General features: G+C 37.4%; 1 protein-coding gene and 1 pseudogene across 1 annotated transcript in view; one reads left to right on the top strand and one right to left on the bottom strand.

The window, feature by feature from the left end:
• DACH2 (dachshund family transcription factor 2) overlaps window positions 1-26,461 on the bottom strand; it is a 688,250-nt gene that overhangs the window by 397,085 nt on the left and 264,704 nt on the right. The window lies entirely within an intron of this gene.
• Window positions 15,265-16,488, top strand: LOC121483591 (annotated as a pseudogene).

Here is a 26,461-nt window from a genome sequence, read left to right as displayed (position 1 = left end):
TCTTCTCTCTCTTCTTTTTAGTAAGGTTGGCTAATGGTTTATCTATCTTATTAATTCTTTCAAAGAACCAACTCCTGGTTCTGTTGATCTCTTCCACAGTTCTTCTGGTCTCGATTTCGTTGAGTTCTGCTCGAATTTTAATTAACTCTCTTCTTCTGCTGGGCGTAGGGTCCATCTGCTGTTTTTTCTCTAGCTCCTTTAGGTGTAAGGTTAGCTTTTGTATTTGAGTTCTTTCCAGTTTTTGGATGGATGCTGATATTGCTATGTATTTCCCCCTCAGGACTGCTTTTGCTGCTTCCCAAAGATTTTGAACGGTTGTATCTTCATTCTCATTAGTTTCCATGAATCTTTTTAATTCTTCCTTAATTTCCTGGTTGACCCTTTCATCTTTTTGCAGGATGGTCCTTAACCTCCACATGTTTGAGGTCCTTCCAAACTTCTTGTTGTGTTTTAGTTCTAATTTCAAGGCATTACTGTCTGAGAATACACAGGGGACGATCCCAATCTTTTGGTATCGGTTCAGACCTGATTTGTGACCCAGTATGTGGTCTATTCTGGAGAAAGTTCCATGTGCACTTGAGAAGAATGTGTATTCAGCTGAGTTTGGATGTAAAGTTCTGTAGATATCTTTGAAATCCATCTGGTCCAGTGTATCATTTAAAGCTCTCCTTTCTTTGGAGATGTTGTGCTTAGAAGACCTATCGAGGGTAGAAAGAGCTAAATTGAGTCACCAAGTATAAGTGCATTATTATCTAAGTATTTCTTCAGTTTGGTTATTAATTGATTGATATATTTGGCAGCTCCCACATTCAGGGCATATATATTGAGGATTGTTAAGTCCTTTTGTTGGATAGATCCTTTAAGTATGAGATAGTGTCCCTCTTCATCTCTCACTACAGTCTTTAGAGTAAATTTTAGTTTATCTGATATAAGGATGGCTACCCTTGCTTTCTTTTGAGGACCATTTGAATTTTAAATGGTTCTCCAACCTTTTATTTTCAGGTTGTAGGTGTCCTTCTGTCTAAAATGAGTCTCTTGTAGACAGCAAATGGATGGGTCCTGTTTTTTTATCCAGTCTGAAACCCTGCGCCTTTTGATGGGGTCATTAAGCCTGATTCATGTTCAGAGTTACTATTGACAGATATGAGTTTAGTGTCATCATGATATCTATTCAGTCCTTGTTTTTGTGGATTGTTCCACTGAACTTCTTCTTTAAGGGGAATTTTAAGTGTCCCCCTTAAAATTTCTTGCAGAGCTGGTTTGGAGGTCACATATTCTTTCAGTTCCTGCCTGTCTTGGATGCTCTTTATCTCTCCTTCCATTTTCAATGAGAGCCTTGCTGGATAAAGTATTCTTGGTTGCATGTTCTTCTCATTTAGGACCCTGAATATATCCTGCCAGCCCTTTCTGGCCTGCCAGGTCTCCGGAGAGGTCTTCCATTACCCTAATACTCCTCTCCATAACAGTCAGGGATTTCTTGTCTCTTGCTGCTTTAAGGATCTTCTCTTTATCTTTGGAATTTGCAAGCTTCACTATTAAATGTCGAGGTGTTGAACGGTTTTTTATTGATTTTAGCAGGGGGGGTCTCTCTATTTCCTGGATCTGAATGCCTGTTTACCTTCCCAGATTAGGAAGGTTTCCAGCTAGGATTTGTTCTAATACATATTCTGGCCCTCTGGCCCTTTCGGCGCCCTTGGGAACCCCAGTTAAATATAGGTTTTTCTTCCTCGGGCTGTCGTTTATTTCCCTTAATCTATCCTCATGGCCTTTTAATTTTCTGTCTCTTTTTTTCCTCAGTTTCCCTCTTTGCCATCAACTTGTCTTCTATGTCACTCACTCGTTCTTCCACCTCGTTAACCCTCGTCATTAGGACTTCTAGTTTGGATTGCATCTCGTTGAATTGATTTTTAATTTCTGCCTGATTGGATCTAAATTCTGCATTCATGAAGTCTCTTGAGTCCTTTATGCTTTTTTCTACAGCCACCAGTAGCTGTATAATAGGGCTTCTGAATTGGCTTTCTGACATTGAATTGTAATCCAGATTTCGTAACTCTGTGGGAGAGAGGACTGTTTCTGATTCTTTCTTTTGAGGTGAGGTTTTCCTTCTAGTCATTTTGCTCTGTGCAGAGTGGCCCAAAAAAATCAAGTTGTCTTGGGAAAAGGAGAAAAAAAGAGTAGAGAAAGAAGGAAAGAAAAGAGAAAAAGAAAAAAGAAAAAAGGAAGAAAAAAGAAAAAAAGAGAAGAAAAAGAGAAAGAAAAAGAAAGGTGAAAAATAGGGTGGAGGAAGCAATCAGAAATCAAAAAGAAAAAAAAAATGATGGGGGAGTATCTTCTGATACTGTATACTTTAAGTCCCTTGACTTCCTCTGGAACTTGTCCATCTAGCTGGTCTCCTGGGGAGGGGCCTGTTATGCTGATTTTCAGGTGTTAGCACTTGGGGGAGCTGCCCTGCCCCCTGCCTGGATGTAGGGCTCAGTGGGGGTTGTTTACCCTGTGAGGTATCTTCCGCCATCTTGTCCCTCTCTCCTCAATTCCTAAGTTCTTAAAGAAAGAAAAATGTTTCCTTAGTACAAAAAAAAAAAAAAAAGCGAGAGAGAAAAGCAAAGCGGAATTCAAACCAAGGGGAATTCAAGTTCTGTTCATAAATAAAGCTGCCATAAATCAAATAATAAGACTGACAGTTTATCAAATACAGTTCAATCTATTCTAAGTTACTCATTATTCTAAACATTAATTAAAACCATCAAAATCTAGAGGAGAACACAGGCAGTAATCTCTTTGACATAGGCCACAGCAGCTTCTTACTAAATATGTCTTCTGAAGCAAAGGAAGCAAAAGCAAATATAAACTATTGGGACTTCATCAAGATAAAAAAACTTCTGTGCAACAAAGAAAACAGTCAACAAACCTGAAAGGCAATCTTTCCAATGGGAGAAAATATTTGCAAATCACATATCTGGTAAATCATTATTATCCAAGATACATAATGAATTTAGAAAACTCAACACTCAAAAAAACAAAGTTAAGTGGGCAGAAGACATGAATAGATATTTTTCCCAAAAAGACCTACAGATGGTCAACAGACATAAAAAAGAAGCTCAACATCACTCATCATCAGGGAAATACAAATGACAACTACAATGAGCTATCAATTCATGCCTGTCAGAATGTCTAAAATTAACACAGGAAAGAACAGATGTTGGTGAGGATGTGGAGATAGGAGAACCCTTTTACACTGTTGGTAGGAATGCAATCTGGTGCAGCCAATCTGGAAAACTGTATGCAGGTTTCTTTTTTAAAAAAATTTTTTTATTGGAGTTCAATTTGCCAACATATAGCATAACACCCAGTGCTCATCCCGCCAAGTGCCCCCCTCGGTGCCCATCATCCAGTCACCCCAACCCCCCGTCCACCTCCCCTTCCATTACCCCTTGTTCATTTCCCAGAGTTAGGTGTCTCTCATGTTTTGTCACCCTCACTGATATCTTCACTCATTTTCTCTCCTTTCCCTTTATTCCCTTTCACTAATTTTTATATTCCCCAAACGAATGAGACGCTATAATGTTTGTCCTTCTCCGATTGACTTATTTCACTGTATGCAGGTTTCTTAAAGAATTAAAAATAGAACAACCCTATGATCCAGCGATTGAACTTCTAGGTATTTGTCAAATGATACAAAATACTGAATCAAAGGGACACTTGCACTCCAATATTTATAGCAGGTTTATCAACAATAGCCAAATTATGGAAAAAGCCCAAATGCCCAACAATGTCCATCAACTGATGAATGGATAAAGAAACTTGATATAAGTTACTCAGCCATAAAAAGAATGAAATCCTGCCATTTGCAGTAATGGGGATGGAGCTAGATAGTATTATGCTAAGTGAAATAAGTCATTCAGAGAAAGACAAATACTGTATGATTTCACTCATATGTGGAATTTAAGAAACAAAACAGAAGAACACAGTGGAGAGAAAGGGAGGCAAGTCATGAAACAGACTCTAAACTATACAGAAAAAAACTGAGGGTTGCTGGAGAGGAGGTGAGTGGGGGATGGGTTAAATGGGTGGTGGATATTAAGGGCACTTGTGATGAGCACTGAGTGTTATATGTAAGTGCTTAATTACTAGATTCTACACCTGAAATTAATGTTACATTCTATGTTAACTAATTGGAATTTAAATAAAAACTTTTTTAAAAGTAGTGAATTAAAAGCTATTGTAAGTCAAAGTAAAGATGAATAAAGTCTCTCAAACATTCATTACAAATAAAATATTAAGGTGGAAAAACAATATTTTCAGTGGTCTAAATTTATTTTTAAATATATTTTAAGGATAAAGAGAGTGCGAAATATTTTATGCTAAGAATGTATGAGCTGAATGAGATATCTCTTCAGTTTAGAGAATATTTTTATATACTAGCTTTGTTCCAGTTCAGTAGTTATAGAAACAATCAATAAATTTAATTCCAGTTCTAACCAAATCATTGGATTAAAGAAAAACTAACTCACTTGTGCTTTAATAAAAATAATAATGATAATAATATGGAGGAATGGATCCTACAAATTAGTAAGACTTACTGAGTTTTTACATGATTTTGCTTAATTCAAATCCTTATTGTAGATAATAACAAAGGGTTAGACTAATGACTAAATTATGGCACTGTGCTAAAATATCTTGTGTTTTTATATATAACATGTACTTAAATTAAGCATAATATTCTTCCACACTGTATTTTCATTTCATTTTCTCTGTATATTTTATATCTAACAAAGTGCCCTAAAACTAACTTATGCAATAAATATGCTCTATATTTGTCTTCCAGAATCTGATGACATTATATGACATATCACTAGCTGTACAACTTCTGTGTTGAAAAGACATCACCTAACAAGAAAGATAAATGCTCTATCCATGGTGAAACTCTATCATATGTAGTTTAGGCAAGAAGATAATTGAAAATGACAAGAAGTATGTCAATTAAAATATAGAGATTTTAAAAGTGCTCAAATGCATAGATTGATAATCCACACTGTGTTAAGTATTTTCTAAATTATAACTTTAAGGAAGGTCATAATTCTTGCCCCAGGCACATATCAAGATGAAGTCCTTTTACCACTATTTGGCAACAGTCTCACCATAAACACCATCAATTTTGCTGTCCACAACACTGTTTCATTCAAAATAAGATTAACATGCTACATCAGAATATCTATTGAATCTCTAACTTACTGAGAGCTTCAGTCAGGATAAAAAGAGACAGATACTGTTAAATTCCCATTGTTGTAATTGGAGGACAAGGCAGTAAATTTTCAATTCATTCATTTGATGTGGCAAATATTTACTGAATTATTAATTACTAATTCATTTTCATTTATTGAATTATTAATTATTTGCTCTTGACCAGTATTCAGTATAGATATAGTAGAATTTGGAAACTGTATAGACACACACATGCACACAAATAATATGTTTATATACACATTTTCACATGGCCCATGGTAAACTCTTAAAAGTTTATTGAATGGCTTAATTATTTAATCTACTCCAATTTTCCACAGGCAACTCCCTAAAGATTTATTGTCATAGCTCCCTTACCAGCAATGCTATCTTTATGATAATCATTGGGGGATGGGAATTAAAATGGAAGACCCCAAAATATGTCTTATTTCAACTGCTAGTCCTTATCTCTTTGTTTCCACCCTCCCCTCCTAAATCACATAAGCTAAATAAAGAGGCAAGTCTTTAATTTCCAACATATTAGACAATATCACACTATAACTATCTTTTGGGTTGTATTGGACTTTGAATGCCAGTCTTCAATATGCTGAGAAGATACACTCCCTGACCTTGTTTGCGGGAATGAATTAATTGCTGGGAGTAACAAGCTTAGAATTGACATATAGAATGATATTCGACAGATGTTTTCATTAGAAATGAGATTAGTTTATATATTTAGCAAAATGCTCAAAACAAAAAAATTGGGAATGTGCCCACTAGCTTTCAGTTGACATCAAAGTGAACAGATGTCACTTAAAACTCCTTTTAGGGTGTTAGGCCCTCTGCTGGATGAATGGATAAAGAAGATGTGAGATTACGTATATGGAGTATTTATGGAATAATGGAATATTACTCAGCCATAAAAAAAACTAATGAACATAGGGGAAGGGAAGGAAAAAAAAAACAGGAGAAAAGCAGAAAAGGATACAGACCTTGAGACACTCTTAACTATAGAGAACAAACTGAGGGTTGCTGGAAGGGAGGTGTATGGGGGCATAGGGTAATTGGGTGATAGGCAATGAAGAGGGCCACTTGATGTAATGAGCACTGGTGCTATATGCAACTAATGAATCACTAAATTCTACGCTTAAATTAATAATGCACAATATGTTAACCAATTTGAATTTAAATAAAACAAAAAATGTAATAAAGACAAATGGTAGATGGCATACCAAGAAATTATAACAAGAAAATAACAAGATGAATGAGGAATACTTTACAGAGTATCAAATACAGCCAGACAAAGAGGAGAGCTTCCCAGATGATACATATTTAGAACAATCTGTAGTCAACAATACTCCAATACCAAATTTAAATTAGTGGCTTTATACATTTCACAGTATGTTGTCTATATTCTATTTCATTACCCAAGCACTGATGAACTTTACCCATAACCTTTCAATAGTTATTGTATGTTTATAGATTGAAGATACTATTCAAATAAGAATGCAATAACCAAGCGTTCCTCAGGTAATTCTTTCACATTTTTCTCTCTCTTTTTTAATTTGAGTATAATTTACATACAGTGTTATATTCATTTCAGGAGTGCAATTTAGTGATTTGACAAGTTTATACATTATACTATGTTTAACACAAGTGTAGCTTCCATCTGTCCTGTGACATCATTATTATAATATCATTGACTGTGTTTCTTATGCTGTGCTTTTTATTCTTGTGACTTATTCATTCTATAACTGAAAGCCTGCAGCTCCCTTGCCCTTTCATCTATTCTGTTCAACACCTGCCACCTTCCCCTCTGACAACCATCAGTTTGTTTTCTGTACGTATAGATCTGATCTAATTCTGCTTTTTCTTTCTTCATTTTTTCCCTTAGATTTCACATATGATTGCAATCATATGGTTTGTACTTCTCAGTCTGACTTATTTCACTTAGCATAACACCCTCTAGATCCATTCATGCTCTTCCAATGACACAACCTCATCTTTTCTATGGCTACATAATATTCCATTGTGTATATGTTACACATTCTCTTTATCCATTCACCAACTGATGGACACTTAAGTTGCATCTATATCTTAGTTATTGTAAATAATGCTGCAATAAGCAGAGGGATGCATATATAGTTTTGAATTAGTGTTTTCATTTTCTATGGATAAATACCCAAAAGTGGAATTATTTCTATTTTTAATTTTTTGAGGAACCTTCATACTGTTTTCCACAGTGGCTATATAAATTTACATTCCTACCAACAGTGCATAACTGTTCTTTTTTCTCCATATCCTTACCAACACTTGTTATTTCTTGTCATTTTGATTTTGATCATTCTAACTGGTGTAAGGTGACATATTGTGCTTTTGATTTGTATTTTCCTGATGATTAGTGATGCTAAGCAGTTTTTCATGAGTTTGTTGGCAATTTCTCTATCTTCTTTGGAAAACTATCTATTCAGGTCCTCTGCTTATTTTTGAATTATAGATATATAATGGGCAGAAAGATAGTTAACATGTTTCTCAGAGCACACTAGTTAACAGGACTGTTCAAGGAATAGGATATTGTAGTTCGTGTATGTAATTGAGCTTTACTATCAGAATCAGTTCAAAAGTGACAGGTTAAATTATGCTTAAAGTCCTGAGGTTTAATAACATTCCAAACTGTGTTTGAGCAATTTCCTAGTTTTGTAAATATAAGTTTATAACAAAATAATATTTCTCTCAGATGAGCAAAGATCTTGCTATAGCTTACATCATTACTCTGAACATAGTTAACCATTGTGCCATACTAGACATGCACAGAGTGAATTAAATTTAAATGAAGTGAGTACTGATTTCAAGAAATTTCTTGAATCATATTATCATGCCATGTCCTCCTCAAAGATAAATAGAATTACACAGAGAAATTTGTTTAATTGAGGATTTAAAGTATTTACTTTTCAGTTAATCATGGCTTTATTGTACCATTACCAAGTATTTCTTTCCAGCTCCATAAATGAGCAAGATATCCAAATACGATTTAAAAATATATACTATGCAAATATATATATGTATGTGTACATATGCATATATGTGTGTATATGCAATCACTGTGATAAGAAACAGTTTACAGTGTAAATAGAATGCAATTCTTCATGGAAGTTGTGGACTTGTGCATTTATTTGTAAAAAGGTTAAAGAAAGTATTAAGTGAGCAATATGTGTGGTAATCCCCTCTTGACAAAAATGTTCTCATTGAAATGGGAAATTCATATCATGCCAACTGACTTTCTAATTTCAGTTTTGTATTCTCTGTACATCATCTGCACAGATTTCACCATATGCATTCTTCTTTTGTGTCAATGTAATGCAAAAATATGACAACCAAAATATCAGTCCCAAGGAAGGAATGTGCTCTATTTTAAGGAAAATATTTGTTTGTACAAAAATACATCGAAAAGAAGTATAAAGAAACTATTCAAATTCTTGGAGGGGTGCCAGGAAGATGGCAGAGCTAGGAGAACCCTAAGCTCATTCCATCCTATGTTTACAAATAAATATCACTCATATCCAAGTAAATAAACCAGAAAACAATCCAAAGACTAGCAGAACAAACTCCACAACTAAAGATGGAGAAGAAGCCACATCAGAGACTTTAAGAAGGGCAAAAATGGTGAGCAGGAGCTGCCTGCAGGAGGGAGGAAACTGCTGTTCCAAAGAGGGAAAAACACCAGGGAGCCCACACAGGAGACACAAGCCCCCCTAACATCCAGCCGTGAAAACCTTCAACCAGAGAGGCTGAAGTCTGTGAGTTTTTATTACCAGCAGGACTTGGAGGCTGGAGCTTTAAAGTCAGCAACATTAGCAATGGGTGAGCCATGAGGGCAAGTGTTAGCCAGGTTCCCACCATTAAAGAGACAACAGGTCAAGAAGAGATTTGTCTCTTTTTGAAGGGACAGCTTGCACAATGTGTGGGAGATCTGTCTATACTGATTTCAGAGCATGTTGGGGGACTTCTTTGGGAACAAAGAGCTGATAGTCACCATTTTTATCACCCAACTCGCAGCATAATCAGAAAGCCACTTGCAGAGGCAGTGCTGCACCAGACACTTGATATCTAAACTGCTGGCAGAGTGCCATTCCCACAAGTTCTCCAGAGAGCTCCCCCACTCCAAGCCTGCTTGACTTGGCCCTGGACTCAGCACAATTTTTTGTTAATGTTGTACACTCCACCCAGCTGCCACACACAGATGTGGCTTTCCTCAGCCACTGCACTCCATGCACACAGCCACCATGCACACAGAAGTCAGATGGTGCAACCAACCACCTGATGCACAGACACTGTGCCCAGCCCCTGTGTACACAAAGGTTATGGGCCCTTGTCCTACTGTGCACCACGCCCCCAGACGCAGTGCTTCAGGGAATCACCTAGGACTAGTGCTCATTGCAAATTTTCCTAACACTGGCACCTCAACCCTGAGCCCTTCTGCTTTCATTCCCCAACAGAGCCAGCCTGCCCAGATCTCACTAGTATCACAGAGAGCAAACACAACCTATAGCATGAAAAGCCAGGGCACAAAGCTGCTGTTTGGCACAATTTAACTTCTCCATCCACAGCATTAACAGAGGATCACCTGCAGGAAGCAGCCCAGCACCAACATTGGCTGCCTACTTGTTTAGACCAAGCCCTGAGCTCAAGTTAGACTACCCTTCTCAGTCAAGCTTGCTTCAGTCCAAGCCCAGGGGTGCCCTCCCCAGAAGACAAGCAAAAACTTTTGCCCATACAACCTCGCCAAAGGTGTAAGAAGTGATATGTCTCATTTAACAAGCAGACCAGAACACATCTAGTTAAAACATACAACATTCATGTAAGGGATCAGAAACTATTGACAGCATGCGATGAGGTCTTCTGCGAACAACTGGCCTGAAGGATAAAGCATCCAAAACAAAACAGCACAGGGCATGCAACACATACTAGAGGAACCCCTGAAGTGCCATGTCCTGGGCACTACAGGAACTTGTCTTCTTAAGGACATTACTTTCCAGAGCAGCAGACATAACTAGATTTTCTAATGCAAAGAAGAAGGCAGAGACTTAGAAAAAATGAAAAGATTGAGGAATTTATCCCAAATGAAAGAACAAAATAAGGCCATGAGCAGAGTTCTAGTGAAATAGATATGTTACAAATAAGATGGATAATTTAAAGCAGAGGATCCCTGGGTGGCTCAGCAGTTTAGCGCCTGCCTTTGGCCCAGGGCATAATCCTGGAGCCCCAGGATAGAGTCCTGCGTTGTGCTCCCTGCATGGAGCCTGCTTCTCCCTCTGCCTGTATCTCTGCCTCTCTCTCTCTCTATGTCTATCATGAATAAATGATTAAATAAATCTTTAAAAAAATAAAAAAGATAATTTAAAGCAATTATCAGAAAGATACTAAATGGACTTGAGAAAAGAATACAAGACATGAATTGGATCCTTACCACAGAGAAAATAAAATTAAAAAGAATCAGCCAGAAATGAAGAATGCAATAAATGAGATTGGAAACAAGCTTGATGCAATTAACAAAAGGCTAGAATAAGTAGAGGGAAAAAATAGTGACATAAAAGACAAAATAATGGAAAATAATGAAACTGAACAAAAGAAAGAAGAATTATATAGCATGAGAATACACTTAGGGAAATCAGGAACTATATAAAATATACTAACATTTGTATAATAGGAATCCAAAATGAAAAAGACAAAGAAAAGGAAGTAGAAAATATATTTGAAGAAAAAAATAGCTGAAAACTTCCTTAATCTGGGGAACAAAAAGTCATACAGATCCAAGAGGAACAAAGACCTCCCTTCAAAATCAAGAAAAGCAGGCCAAACCAAGACTTGTTACAATTAAATTTATAAAATGCAGTTATAAACAACAATAAATAAAAGAGCAAAAGAAAAGAAGTTCTTAACTCATAAAGGAAAACCCATAAGGCTGCTCAGAGATTTCTCAACAGTAACTTGGAAAGACATAAGGGAAGGGCATGATACATTCAAAGTGCTGAAAGGAAAAATATGCAACCAAGAATACTCTATCCAGCAACACTATCATTCAGAATAGAAGGTGATATAAAAAGTTTCCCAAACAAAAACTAAAGGAGTTCATGACCACTAAAACAGCCCTACAAAAAATATTAAAGGATACTCTTTGAATAGAAAAGAGACAACTAAATTGACAAAGACAAAAAAGGATCAAAGAAAATCTCCAGAAAAAATGACAAAATAAGTTATAAAATGGTGATAAATACATATCCATAAGTAATTACTTTTAATGTAAATGAACTAAATGCTCCAATCAAAAAATACAGAGTGTCAGAATGGACACAAAAAAAACAACACCCATCTATATTCTGCTGAGGAGACTCATTTCAGACCTAAAGACACCTGCAGATAGAAAGTGAGGAGATCAAGAAATTTTTGTCCTGCAAATGAATGTCAAAAGAAAGCCAGAGTAGCAATACATACATGGGACAAACTAGACTTTATTTTTTTAAGATTTTTATTTATTTGTTTGACAGAGAGAGAGGAAGAAGCAGGATCCCTGCTTAGCAAGGAGCCTGATGTAGGGCTTGATCCCAGGATTCTGGCATCATGACCTAAGCTGAAGGCAGGCCCTTAACCAACTGAGCTACCCAGGTACCCCCAAACTAGACTTTAAAACAAAGAATGTAACAAGAAATAAAGAAGGGCACTATATCATAACAAAGGGGACCATCAAACAAAGAGATTTAAAATTGTAAATATTTATGCCCACAATATGGGAATATCCAATTATATAAAACAATAACAAACATTAGGGAACTAATTGAGGATAACACAATAATAGTAGGAGAGTTTAACCCCCCAGTTACATCAATGGACACATCATCTAAACAAAAAAATAAAAAAGGAAACAATGGCTTTGAATGATATACTGAACCAGATGGACCTAACAGATACATTCAGAACACTCCATCCTAAAACAGCAGAATACACATTCTTTTCAAGTTCACATAGGACATTCTCCAGAATATATCAAATGTGAGGTCACAAATTAGGCCTCAACAAATAGAAAAAGACTGAATACAAGGTGCCTGGGTGGCTCAGCAGTTGAGCATCTGCGTTCAGCTCAGGGCATGATCCTGGAATTCCAGGATCAGGTCCCACGTCAAGCTCCCCATGGGGAGTCAGATTCTCCCTCTGCCTATGTTTCTGCCTCTTTCTGTGTGTCTCTTATGAATAAATAAATAAATCTTTAAAAAATAAAAAGACTGAATACATACCATGCAACTTTTCTAACCACAATGTGAATGGCTCAACCAGGAAATCAAAGAAGAAATTAAAAAATACATGGACACAACTTAAAATAAAAACACAATGGCCCCAAATCTTTGAGATATTGCAAAAAGGGTCCTATAAGGGAAGTACAGAGAAATAAAGGCCTACCTCAAGATGCAATAAAAATCTCAAATGAATATCCTCATATTATATCCAAAGGGACTATAAAAAGAAACACGAAAGCAATGGAAGGAAGGAAATAAAAAAACTCAAAGCAGAAATAAGGGAAATAGAAACTAAAAACAAAACAAAACAATAGAACACGTCAAAGAAACATGAAGCTGGTATGATAAAAAATTAATAAAATTGATAAATTTCTCACTAGAATTATCAAAAAGAAAATAGAAAGGAACTAAATAAATAAAATCACAATTAGGAGGAGAAATAACAACCAAAACCATAAAAATGAAATTATAAGGAACTATTATGAAAAACCATATGCCAGCAAATTGGACAACATGGAACAAATGGATAAATTCCTAGAAACATATAAAGTACCAAAATTGAAACAAGAAGAAATAGGAAGTTTGAATAGACTGATAACCAGCAAAGAAATTGAGCCAATAATCAAAAAACTCCCAACAAACAAAAGTCACAGGCCAGATGGCTTAAAGGAGAATTCTACCAATCATTTAAATAAGTTAATAATTATTCTCCTGAAAATGATCCACAAAATAGAAATGGAGGTAAAACTTCTAAATTCATTCTATGATGTCAGAATTACCCTGATACTAAAACCAGATAAAGTCTCTATCAAAAAAGAGGACTAGAAGCCAATATCCCTGATGAACATGGATGAAAATATTCTCAACAAAATACCATCAAACTTAAGCCAACAACAAATTAAAATAATCATTCACCATGATGTAATGGGATGAATTTCTGGTATCCAAGAGTAGTTAAATATTTGCAAATCAATCAATGTGATACATCACATTAATGAAAGAAAAGATAAGAAATTGATTCTTTCAATAAATACAGAAAAAGCATTTGACAAAGTACAACATCCATTCATGATAAAAACCCTCACACAAAATAGGAATAGAGGGAACATACCTCAACATCATAAAGGCCATCTATGAAAAACCCACAGCTAATCTTATCCCCAATGGTGAAAATACGAGAGTTTTACGTATAGGGTCAGGAACAAAACATGGATGTCCACTCTCACCACTATTGTTAAACATAGTACTAGAAGTCCTAGGCACAGCAATCAGACAATAAAAAATAAATACCATCTGAATCTCCAGGGAAAAAGTAAAACATTCACTATTTGCAGATCACATGATATCCTATATAGAAAACACAAAAGACTCCACAAGAAACTGCTAGAAATGATGAATAAATTCAGTAAAATCATAGGATATAGAATCAACATGCAGAAATCATTTGCATTTCTATACATCAATAACAAAATAGCAGAATGAAAATTAAGGAATCAATTTATAATAGCACAAAAAAACAGTAAGATACCTAGGAATAAACTTAACTAAATAGATGAAAGAACTGAACTCTGGCAACTATAAAACATCAATGAGATAAATTGAAGATGAAACAAAGAAATAGGAAAATATTCCATGATCATGGATTGAAAGAACCAATACTGTTAAAATATCTATACTATGCAAAGCAACATGTGTAATGCAATCCCTATCCAAATACCACCATGTTTTTTACAAAGCTACTTCACAAACTATCTTAAAATTTAAATGGAACTATAAAATACCCCAAATCAGCCACAGCAGCCTTGAAAAAGAAAAGTGAAGTTGGAAGCACTGCATTTCCAATCTTCAAGTTACATTAAAAAGCTGTAATGGGGGATCCCTGGGTGGCGCAGCGGTTTGGCGCCTGCCTTTGGCCCAGGGCGCGATCCTGGAGACCCGGGATCGAATCCCACGTCGGGCTCCCGGTGCATGGAGCCTGCTTCTCCCTCTGCCTGTGTCTCTGCCTCTCTCTATCTCTCTGTGACTATCATAAATAAATTAAAAAATTAAAAAAAAAAAAAAAAAAAAAGCTGTAATGGGGATCCCTGGGTGGCGCAGCGGTTTGGCGCCTGCCTTTGGCCCAGGGCGCGATCCTGGAGACCCGGGATCGGATCCCACATCGGGCTCCCGGTGCATGGAGCCTGCTTCTCCCTCCGCCTGTGTCTCTGCCTCTCTCTCTCTCTCTCTCTCTCTCTCTCTCTCTCTCTCTCTCTCCTCTCTCTGTGACTATCATAAATAAGTAAAAAATTAAAAAAAAAAAAAAGCTGTAATGAGGCGGGAGCGGGAGAGCAGCGGCCAGAGCGCCTGCTGGGGAGACGTGCTGGCGGCGCGGCGGGCTCCGTGCTGCAGCCCCAGACAACCGAGATCTGCTTTACTGCTTGCGCGGGCCTGACTTTCCCAAGATGGAGTTGTCCGCCGAGGAGAAGGCCTGTTCCAGGTGAGCCCAGCCCGCCCCGGAAATGCGATGGCCGAGGAGCGGGTACCAAGGACCAGGCTGAGAGGTTGGGTTTCGAGCCAAGACCCTGGATTCTCCTAGTTAACATTAAAGAGCTCTGAGGATGTACCCGTGAAAATGGCATGATCTGCATTGGCCTCCCACAATTTGAAGGCATGGCAGTTAAGGAACACACATGGACTCGTGGCACATGGAAATGTGTGCACAGAAAAAGGAAATCTATGATTTTCTAAAAGTAGGAAGGCATTCTTCCTCATCAAAATGGATACATTCTGCTCAGTTATCAAATTTGAAAATCTCCAAGAACTAAAGAGACTGTCACTGGGGTCCCATCATGGCCCTCGGTGTTATAGCAATATGTTCCACAATGGCCATGATTGACTCTGTGTTGTGGTATTGGCCTTTACATACAACTGGAGGAAGCATGAATTTCATTATGTTGATAAACTGGACTGTCATGATTCTTTATAACTACTTCAATGCCATGTTTATTGGTCCTGGCTTTGTCCCTTTGGGGTGGAAACCGGAAAATTCTCAGGATAGCAGGTACCTCCAGTATTGTAAAGTCTGCCAAGCATACAAGGCACCACGGTCACATCACTGCATAAAGTGTAACAGATGTGTGATGAAGATGGACCATCACTGTCCTTGGACAACTGTTGTGGTTACCAAAATGATGCTTCGTTCACACTGTTTCTCCTTTTAGCACCACTGGGTTGTATTCATGCTGCCTTCATTTTTGTTATGACTATGTATACACAGCTTTATAATCGGCTCTCCTTTGGGTGGAACATGGTAAAGATTGACATGAGTGCATCCCAGAGAGATCCCCTTCCAATTATTCCCTTTGGATTAGCAGCATTTGCGGCCATCTTGTTTGCCTTGGGATTAGCTTTAGGAGCAACCATAGCTGTTGGGATGTTGTTTTTTATCCAGATGAAAATAATTCTCAGAAACAAAACTTCTATTGAATCATGGGTTGAAGAAAAGGCTAAGGATCAAATTCAATATTACCAACTAGATGAAGTCTTTGTTTTTCCCTATGATATGGGAAGTCGATGGAAGAACTTTAAACAGGTATTCACATGGTCAGGGGTCCCTGAAGGAGATGGACTAGCATGGCCAGTAAGAGAAGACTGTCACCAGTACAGCTTAACAATTGAACAGTTGAAACAAAAAGCAGATAAAAGAATCAGAAGTGTGCAGTAGAGAGTAATAGAGGATTACAGTGGTGTCTGCTGTCCTTTGAATAAAGGAATCAAAACCTTCTTCACCAGCCCCTGCACTGAGGAGCCTCGAATAAGGCTACAGAAAGGGGAATTCATTTTAGCCACAAGAGGGTTACGATACTGGTTGTATGGAGATAAAATTCTTGATGATGCCTCTGTAGAAGGTGTCTCACGAATCAGAGGCTGGTTCCCTAGAAACTGTGTGGAGTAGTGTCCCTGTGATGCTGAAACAGATCAAGCCCCAGAGGGCGAGAAGAAAAATTATAGTAAAATTACTCTTTAAATCCTCTCCATTACTTGAAAATTGTACATATTACTACAGAATTATGCAATGACCCTACTCTGGGCAAGGTGTTCTTTTCTTCAAAGGTGCTCTAGTGCCATAATCTAAATATTTTTATTACCATTTTGAAATGGAGAAGCCATTCTGCACATGCCTTTGAATTTCTGCCCCCTCTTTGCCACCTCTTCCTCTCCTCAAAAGGAAAAACACTTCACCCAAGTAAGTCAGTTGCATTTTCTCTAGGATTTTTTTTTATGCTGTGCACACTATGGACCTCACCTGCAGATAGAGTTCCCCCATTTGCCAGGAGCATCTGTATGTGATGCTTTTACCTTGTTTCCCCCTCAGTTGATATTTCTTATATAATATTCTAGATACTATAGAACATAAGTGAGATTCAATATATGCTTAAATTTTATTACCTGTCTTTTAATAATGCAAATTTTTGTCAAATCAAATAAAGATCAATGGATGTTCTATATAAAAAAAAACTGTAATGATTAAAACTGTATGATATTGGCACAAGAATAGACACATATTTCAATGGAATAGAATAGAAAATCCAGAAATAAACCCATGACTTTATGATCAATTAATCTTTAACAAAGAAATAAAGAATGTCCAATGAGAAAACAGTCTCTTCAACAAATGGTGTTGGGATAACTGGACAATAATATGCAAAAGAATGAAACTAGATCACTTTGCTACATGATACACAAAAATAAATTCAAAATGGATGAAAGATCTAAATGCGAGAACAAAACCATAAAAATCCAAGAGGAAAACATTGGTCATAACCGCTTTCACATAGGCCATAGAAACATTTTTCTAGAAATGTCTCTGAAGGCAAGTGAAACAAAAGCACAATAAACTATTGAGAGTTCATCAAAAGAGCAAGATTCTGCACAGTGAAGGGAAAAAAAATTAGCCGAACTCTAAGGCAGTCTATAAATAGGAGAATATATTTGCAAATGACATATCTGATAAAAGGTTATTATCCAAAATATATAAAGAACTTATAAAACTCAACATCCTAAAAATAAATGATCCAACTAATAAATGGGCAGAAGACATGAATAGACATTGTTCTAAAAAAAGATATCCAGAAGTCCAAGAGAAACAAAAAACAATGCTCAAATTCACTTATGATCAAGGAAATAGAAGTCAAAACTATAATGAAAGGGAGGGGCAATATGGCAGAAGAGTAGGGGTCCTAAACTCACCTGGCACCACAAACTTACCTAGATAACTTTTAAAACATCCTGAACACCTATGAATTCAACCTGAGATTTAAAGAGAGAACAGCTGGAACGCTACAGAGAGAAAAGTTTTCACTTCTAACAAGGGAGAAAGATGAAAAATTTTAAAAAGAATAAAGAATAAAGTGGGCTAGAGGAACCATGACTAACAGTGCTAAAGCAGAGCATCAAAAGCCTCCAGGGCAGTTAAGCCCAGCCCTGGAGAAGTGGGAACTTTAAATATCCATGCCGGAACTTTCTCTGTTGGAAAAGTGCTTAGCAGGGAAATTGGACAGAATCAAAGGAGGGGCAATGAAGCCTCAAGATTCTTGGAGTCACTATAAGAGAAGGGGCACCCATGGGAAGGTTCACCTCAAACCTGAGTCCGATATTGGTCTGGTATCCAAATCTCCCAGCCCTGTAGAGAAGCCAGTCAGTTAGGCAGGTCAGCTCCAGAGCTGCCTTTACCCTAGAGCCCAGCAAAGGATGGAGGTGGCTATACTTCATTCCCTTGAGGAAAAGTGGTCCCCAGGAGCGAGGGTCCAGTGGCACTGGGCCCTGGATACCAGGGCACCCAAGCAGACAAAGCCAGTGATCCTTCATTCCCTCTGGGACAGGTGGAAGTGGGGAGTGCACAGGAAAGTAAGAACTCTCCTGCCACTGGGCACCCTGCAAGCTGTACAGATCAGTGTACACACTCCTGGCCCAAGGAGCATCTAGGACAGTTTGGACTGGGAGACTGTGGTTAGTAACTCATGGGGAGCTCCACTCCAGAGCTGGAAATCTGGCAGCCACCATTGTTGTTTTTCCTCTTTGTTTCACCTTGTGCCTGGAAGAGGTGGGGCCTCTAGAGAACAAAGGCCTAATAGGATAAACAACTCATACTGAGCCTAGCACCCAGCAAGGGGCAGAGCAGCTCCACCCAGGCACAAACACCTGAGAATCAGCATAGGAGACCCCTCCCCCATAAAAACTGCTGGAAGTCCAAGGGAAAAGCAAGATTAATGCACAAGCAGCACTGGAAAGCTCCAGGAATGAGGGAAAATAGGATATAGAACTAGAGGGTACTTTTTCCCCCATCAAGATTCAATTTTATATCAGACTAAAAATTTCCAAAATTTTTTGTCTTTTTCGACCTTAATTACTATATTTTACCAATTCTTCATTTTTAAGTTGTTTCCGTTTTTACTTCCATATTTCTACAAATACATGTCTTAGATATAGTTTTCACTTCTGGATTCCCTTCAATGTATTCAATTGAATTTTGGTAGATATACAAGATATGTTTTTTTTTTTTTTTATGCCTTGCTTTGGTTTATAATGGTGGAAGTTAGTACATTATAAAACAGGACCAACATACATCCAGAAACAAGTAGAATACCATGAATACCATGATGGTTCATTCTGTGAGATTATATTCTCTCTTCCTTCCCATTCTGCCCACTCTTTTACTTGTTTATATTTTTGTGGTCAATGTTGAGGCTTTATATAAGTATTGCTGGTGTACTTAAAGTTGGGATTCATCATCTTCTAATATACACAACAAAATACACTCAGAATCAAGAGGATCACCCTCTAGGACCCCTCAGATAGACTACATTATCTCTCCACTATCAATTCCTCATCAAAACCATCCACCGCCCCCTTTTTTTCCTTTTCATTACTTTTTCTTCTTTTATCTTCTTTGTTTTGGGTTTTTGGCTTTGTATTTTTATTACTTTGCTTTAAAATTTATTTTTCACTTTAGTGGTCTTGTTTTATTTTGTTCTGTTCTTCTTTTTCCATTATTTTCTTGTCTCTGACCTCTTCAGAATCATCTAGGATGTATTTTACTCAGGTAGTGGTTGATATTTTTGTCTCATCGCACTTACAAAGCCACTCTCCACCGGAGAAAATACTAGAAGGAAGAATTCACACAAAAGAAAGAACCAGAGACAGTAATCTCTGCCACAGATTTACTGAATTTGGATTTTAAAATGATGTCAGAAATTCAATTCAGAAATACAATTATAAAGCTACTGGTGGCTCCGGGAAAAAGTGTAAAGGACTCTAGAGACTACAGTACTGCACAATTTAGATTTAATCAGGCCATAATTAAAAATAGATTAAATGAGATGCAATCCAAACTGGATATTCTAACTGCTAGGATTAATGAGGTGAAAGAGACAGTGAGTGACATAGAAGACAAATTGATAGTAAGGAAGGCAGCTGGAGAAAAAAAGAGAAAAACAATTAAGAGCCCATGGAGAAAATCAAGGAAATCCTTTTCCTTGAAAAGTAAGAATATACGACTAATTGTGATTCCAGAAGAGGCTAAGAGAAAGAGAGGACCACAATGTACATTTGAACAAATCATAGCTGAAAACTACCCAAATCTGGGGAAGGAAAAAGTATTCAGATCCAAGAGATAGAGAGGACCCCTCCAAAAATCAAGAAAAACCATTCAACACCTCAACATTTAATAGTGAAACTTGCAAATTTCAAAGATAAAGAGAAAATTCTTAAAGCAGCATGAGACAGAGATTCTTAACTTATATGGGTAGAAATATAAGATTAACAGCTGACTGCTCCACAGAGACCTGGCAGGCCAGATAGGGTTGGCATGATATATACAGGATACTAAATGAGAAAAAACATGCAGCCAACAATACTTTATCCAGCAAAGCTGTCATTCAGAATAGAAGGAGAGATAAAGAGCTTCCAGGACAGACAGAAACTGAAAGAATATGTGACCTTACCTGGCTCTGCAGGAAATATTAAGGGGGAACCATTAAAAGAAAGAAGAAGCCTAAAGAAAGAATCCATAAAATCAGGGACTGAATAGTTAATATGATGACACTAAATTCATATCTTTCAATAGTAACTCTGAACGTGAATGGGCTAAATGATCCCGTCAAAAGACGGTGGTTATTGGACTGGATAAAAAAGCAAGAGCCATCTATACACTTTCTACAAGAGACTCATTGTAGACCCAAGGACACCTCCAACCTGAAAATGAAGGGTTAGAGAACAATTTACCATTTAAGTGGTCCTCAAAAGAAGAGCTGGAGTAGCTATCCTCATATTAGATAAATTAAGTTTATCCCAAAGACTGTAGTAAGAAATGAAGAGGGACACTATATCATACTTTAAGTGTCTATCCAACAACAAGACCTAAGAATCATGAATATTTATGCCCCTAATGTGGGAGCCACCAAGGAAATCAATCAATTAATAACAAAAATAAAGAGATACTTAAACAATAATACACTAATACTGGGAGACTTCAACAGGCACTCTCAGTGAATGACAGATATTCTAAGCTTCTAGAACATCACCAAAGAAACAAAAGGCCTTAAGTGATGCACTGCACCAGATGGATTTCACAGATATATACAGAACTTTCCATCTGAATGCAATTGAATACACATTCTTCTCAAGTGCACATGGACTTTCTAGAAAATAGAAAACATACTGGGTCAAAAGTCAGGTCTCAACCAATACCAAATGATTGGGATTGTCCCCTACATATTTTCAGATCACAGTGCTTTGAAACTGGAACTCAATCACAAGAAGAAATTTGGAAGAAACTCAAACACATGGATGTTACAGAGATCCTAGTAAAAGATGAATGCTTTCATCAGGAAATTAGAGAAGAATTAAAAAGATTCATGGATATATATATATATATATACATATATATAACATAAATATATATATATATACATATATAATGGAAATATATATATATACATATATATAATTGGAGTTCGATTTGCCAACATATAGTATAACACCCAGTGCTCATTTCATCAAGTGCCCACCTCAGTGCCTGCAATCCAGTCACCCAACCCTGAAAACTAATAAAAATGAAGATACAACCATTCAAAATCTTTGGGATACAGCAAAAGCAGTCCTAAGAGGGAAACACATCCCAATACAAGCTTCCCTCAAAAAAATTGGAAAAAACTCAAATACACAAGCTAACCTCGCACCTAAAGGAATTGGAGAAAGAAAAGCAAGTAAAGCCTACACCAAGCAGAAGAAGAGAGATAATAAATATTAGAGTAGAACTCATTGAAATAGAGCCCAGAAGAACTGTAGAACAGATCAACAAAACCAGGAGTTAGTTCTTTGAAAGAATTAATAAGATAGATAAACCATTAGCCAGCCTTATTAAAAACAAAAGAGAAAAGACTCTAATTAATAAAATCATGAATGAAAGAGGAGAGATAACAACCAATACCAAGGACATACAAACGATTTTAAAAACATATTATGAGCAGGTATATATCAACAAATTAGGCAGTCTAGAGGAAATGGATTCATTTCTGGAAACCCACAAATTACCAAAACTGGTACAGGAAGAAATAGAAATCCTGAACAGGCCAATAACCAGGGAGGAAATGGAAGCAGTCATCAAAAACTTCCCAAAACTCAAAACTTCAGGGCCAGATGGCTTCCCATGGGAATTCTATCCAACAATTAAAGAAGAAATAATATGTATTCTACTAAAGCTGTTTCAAAGCAGAGAAAGGGAGGGAATACTTCCTAGCTTATTTTATAAGGCTAGAATTACCTTGATTCCCAAACCAAAGACCCCACCAAAGAGAACTATAGACCACTATCCCTGAAGAACATGGATACAAAAATTCTCACCAAGATATTAGCCAATACTATCTAAGAGTGCATTAAGAGAATTTTTCACCATGGCCAAGTGGGCTTTATCCCCAGGATGCAAGGGTGGTTCAACACTCGTAAAGCAATCAACTTGATAGATCACATCAACAGCAAAATAAGAACCATATGATCCTCTTAATAGATGTAGAGAAAGCAGTTGGCAGAATACAGCATCCATTCTGATTAACTCTTCAAAGTGCAGAAGATAGAGGGAACATTACTCAATATAATAAAAGGCATTTATGAAAAGGCCACAGCCAATATCATTCTCAATGGGGAAAAAGTTTGAGCCTTTCACCTAAGATCATGAACACGACAGGGATGTCCAGTCTCACCACTGGTATTCAGTTTAGCACTAGAAGTCCTAGTCTCAGCACTCAGAAAACAAAAAGAAATAAAAGGCATTCAAATTGGCAAAGAAGTCAAACACTTCCTCTTTGCAGATGACATTAAACTGGATATAGAAAACACAAAAGACTCTCCCCCAAGATTGCTAGAACTCATACAGCAATTCAGCAATGTGGCAAGATACAAAATCAATGCCCAGAAATCAGTGGCATTTCTATACACTAACAATGAGACTGAAGAGAGAGAAATTAAGGAATCAATCCCATTTACAATTGCACCCAAAAGCATAAGATACCTAGAAATAAACCTAACAAAAGAGGTAAAGGATCTATAGACTAAAAAGTACAGAACACTTCTAAAAGAATTTGAGGAAGATGAAAAGAGATGGAAAAAACATTCCATGCTCATGGATTGGAAGAATAAATATTGTGAAATGTCTATGCTACCCAGGGAAATTTACATGTTCAATGCAATCCCCATCAAAATGCCATGGACTTGGATCTCTGGGTGGTTCAGCAGTTTGGCGCCTGCCTTCAGCCCAGAGTCTGATCCTGGAGACCCAAGATCGAGTCCCACATCAGGCTTCCCGCATGGAGCCTGCTTCTCCTTTTGCGGGTGTCTCTGCCTCTCTCTCTCTCTCTCTCTCTCTCTCTCTGTCTCTCATGAATAAAATCTTTTAAAAAAATGCCATGGACTTTCTTCACAGTTTGTAACAAATAATCTTAAAGTTGTATAGAATTATAAAAGACTCCAAATAGCCAGAGGAATATTGAAAAAGAAAACCAATGCTGGGGGCATCGCAATGCTTGCTTTCAAGATGTATTACAAAGCTGTGATCATCAAGACAGTGTGGTACTGGCACAAAATCAGACACATAGATTAATGGAACAGAATATAGAACCCAGAAATTGGCCCTCAACTCTATGGTCAACTAACATTCGACAAAGGAGGAAAGAATATACACTGGAAAAAGGACAGTCTCTTCAATAAATGGTGTTGGGAAAATTGGACAGCCACGAGCAGAAGGATGAAGCTAGGCAATTTTTATTATATACACAAAGATAAACTCAAAATAGTTGAAACATCTAAATGTGAGACAAGAATCCATTAAAATCCTAGAAGAGGACACAGGCAACAATCTTTTTGAACTTGGCCACAGCACTTCTTGCAAGATATGTCTGTGTAGGTAAGGGAAACAAAAGCAAAAATTAACTATTTGGACGTAATCAAGATAAAAATCTTCACAACTAAAAGACAAATTACAGAATGGGAGAAGATATTTGCAAATGACATATCAGATATAGGGCTAGTATCCAATATCTACAAAGTACTTATTAAACTAAATACCCAAGAAACAAAAAAATCCAATCATGAAATGGGCAAAAGACATGAACAGAAACTTCACCAAAGAAGACATACACATGGCCAACATCACATTAGAAAATGCTCCGCATCACTTGCCATCAGGGAAATACAAATCAAAAACACAGTGAGATATCACTATCACTTCAGTGAGATATCCAGTGAGAATGGCCAAAACTAACAAGACAGGAAACAACAAATGTTGGAGAGGTTGTGGAGAAGGGGGAACCTTCTTGAACTGTTGGTGGGAATGCAAACTGGTACAGCCACTCTGGAAAACTGTGTGGAAGTTCCTCAAGAATTTAAAAATAGAACTACCCTACAACCCAGCAATTACACTACTGGGTGTTTACCCCAAAGATACAGATGCAGTGAAATTCCGGGACACCTGCACCCCAATGTTCATAAAAGCATTGCCTGCAATAGCCAAACTTTGGAAGGAGCCATGATGTCCTTCGACAGATGAATGGATAAAGAAGATATTTTTTATACACACACACACACACACACACACACACACACACAGTGGAATATTACTCAGCCATCAGAATGGATGAATACCCACCATTTGCTTTGATGTGGATGGAACTGAATGGTATTATGCTGAGTGAAATAAGCCAATCAGAGAAGGACAATCATCATATGGTTTCACTCATACATGGAATATAAGAAGTAGTAAAAGTAAGGGAAATGAGGGGAACTGAGTGGGACAAAATAGAGAAGGAGACAAACTATGAGAGACACCTAACTCTGCGAAACAAACAAAGGGTTGCAGAAGGGGAGGTTAGTGGGGTGATGGGATAACTGGGTCACGGGCACTGAGGAGGGCCCTTGGTGGGATGAGCACTGGGTGTTATATGTTGGCAAATTGAACTTAAATAAAAACAAATGAAAAGACTATCCATTGGAAGAAAGACAGTCTCTTCAATAAATGGTGCTGGGAAAATTGGACATCCACATGCAGAAGAATGAAACTGGACCACTCTCTTTCACCATACACAAAGATAAACTCAAAATGGATGAGAGATCTAAATGTGAGACAAGAGTCCATCAAAATCATAGAAGAGAACACAGGCAACACCCTTTTTGAGCTCGGCCACAGTAACTTCTTGCAAGATACATCAACAAAGGCAAAAGAAACAAAAGCAAAAATGAACTATTGGGACTTCATCAAGATAAAAAGCTTTTGCACAGCAAAGGATACAGTCAACAAAACTAAAAGACAACCTACAGAATGGGAGAAGATATTTGCAAATGACATATCAGATAAAGGGCTAGTTTCCAAAATCTATAAAGAACTTATTAAACTCAACACCAAAGAAGCAAACAATCCAATCATGAAATGGGCAAAAGACATGAAGAGAAATCTCACAGAGGAAGACATGGACATGGCCAACATGCACATGAGAAAATGCTCTGCATCACTTGCCATCAGGGAAATACAAATCAAAACCACAATGAGATACCACCTTACACCAGTGAGAATGGGGAAAATTAACAAGGCAGGAAACAACAAATGTTGGAGAGGATGCGGAGAAAAGGGAACCCTCTTACACTGTTGGTGGGAATGTAAACTGGTGCAGCCACTCTGGAAAACTGTGTGGAGGTTCCTCAAAGAGTGAAAAATAGACCTGCCCTACGACCCAGCAATTGCACTGTTGGGGATTTACCCCAAACATTCAGATGCAATGAAACGTCAGGACACCTGCACCCCGATGTTTCTATCAGCAATGGCCACAATAGCCAAACTGTGGAAGGAACCTCGGTGTCCATCGAAAGATGAATGGATAAAGAAGATGTGGTTTATGTATACAATGTAATATTACTCAGCAATTAGAAACGACAAATACCCACCATTTGCTTCAACGTGGATGGAACTGGAGGGTATTATGCTGAGTGAAATAAGTCAATCGGAGAAGGACAAACAGTGTATGTTCTCATTCATTTGGGGAATATAAATAATAGTGAAAGGGAATATAAAGGAAGGGAAAAGAAATGTTGGGAAATATCAGGAAGGGAGACAGAACATAAAGACTCCTAACTCGGGGAAACGAACTAGGGGTGGTGGAAGGGGAGGAGGGCGGGTGTTGGAGGGGAATGGGTGACGGGCACTGAGGTGGACACTTGACGGGATGAGCACTGGGTGTTTTTCTGTATGTTGGTAAATTGAACACCAATAAAAATTAATTTAAAAAAAACAAATGAAAAAATAAGATTCAAGAATGAGATATCACCTCATACCTGTAAGAATGGTTAAAATCAACAACAGAGGAAACAACCAGTGCCAAGGAGGATTGGGAAAAAGCGGAACCTTCTTTCACTGTTGATGGGAATGCAAA

Source organism: Vulpes lagopus, chromosome X, assembly GCF_018345385.1.
Source record: "Vulpes lagopus strain Blue_001 chromosome X, ASM1834538v1, whole genome shotgun sequence".
NCBI lineage: Eukaryota > Metazoa > Chordata > Mammalia > Carnivora > Canidae > Vulpes > Vulpes lagopus.
The sequence above is the reverse complement of the archived record's forward strand: the minus strand, read 5'-3'. Positions and strand labels throughout refer to the sequence as shown.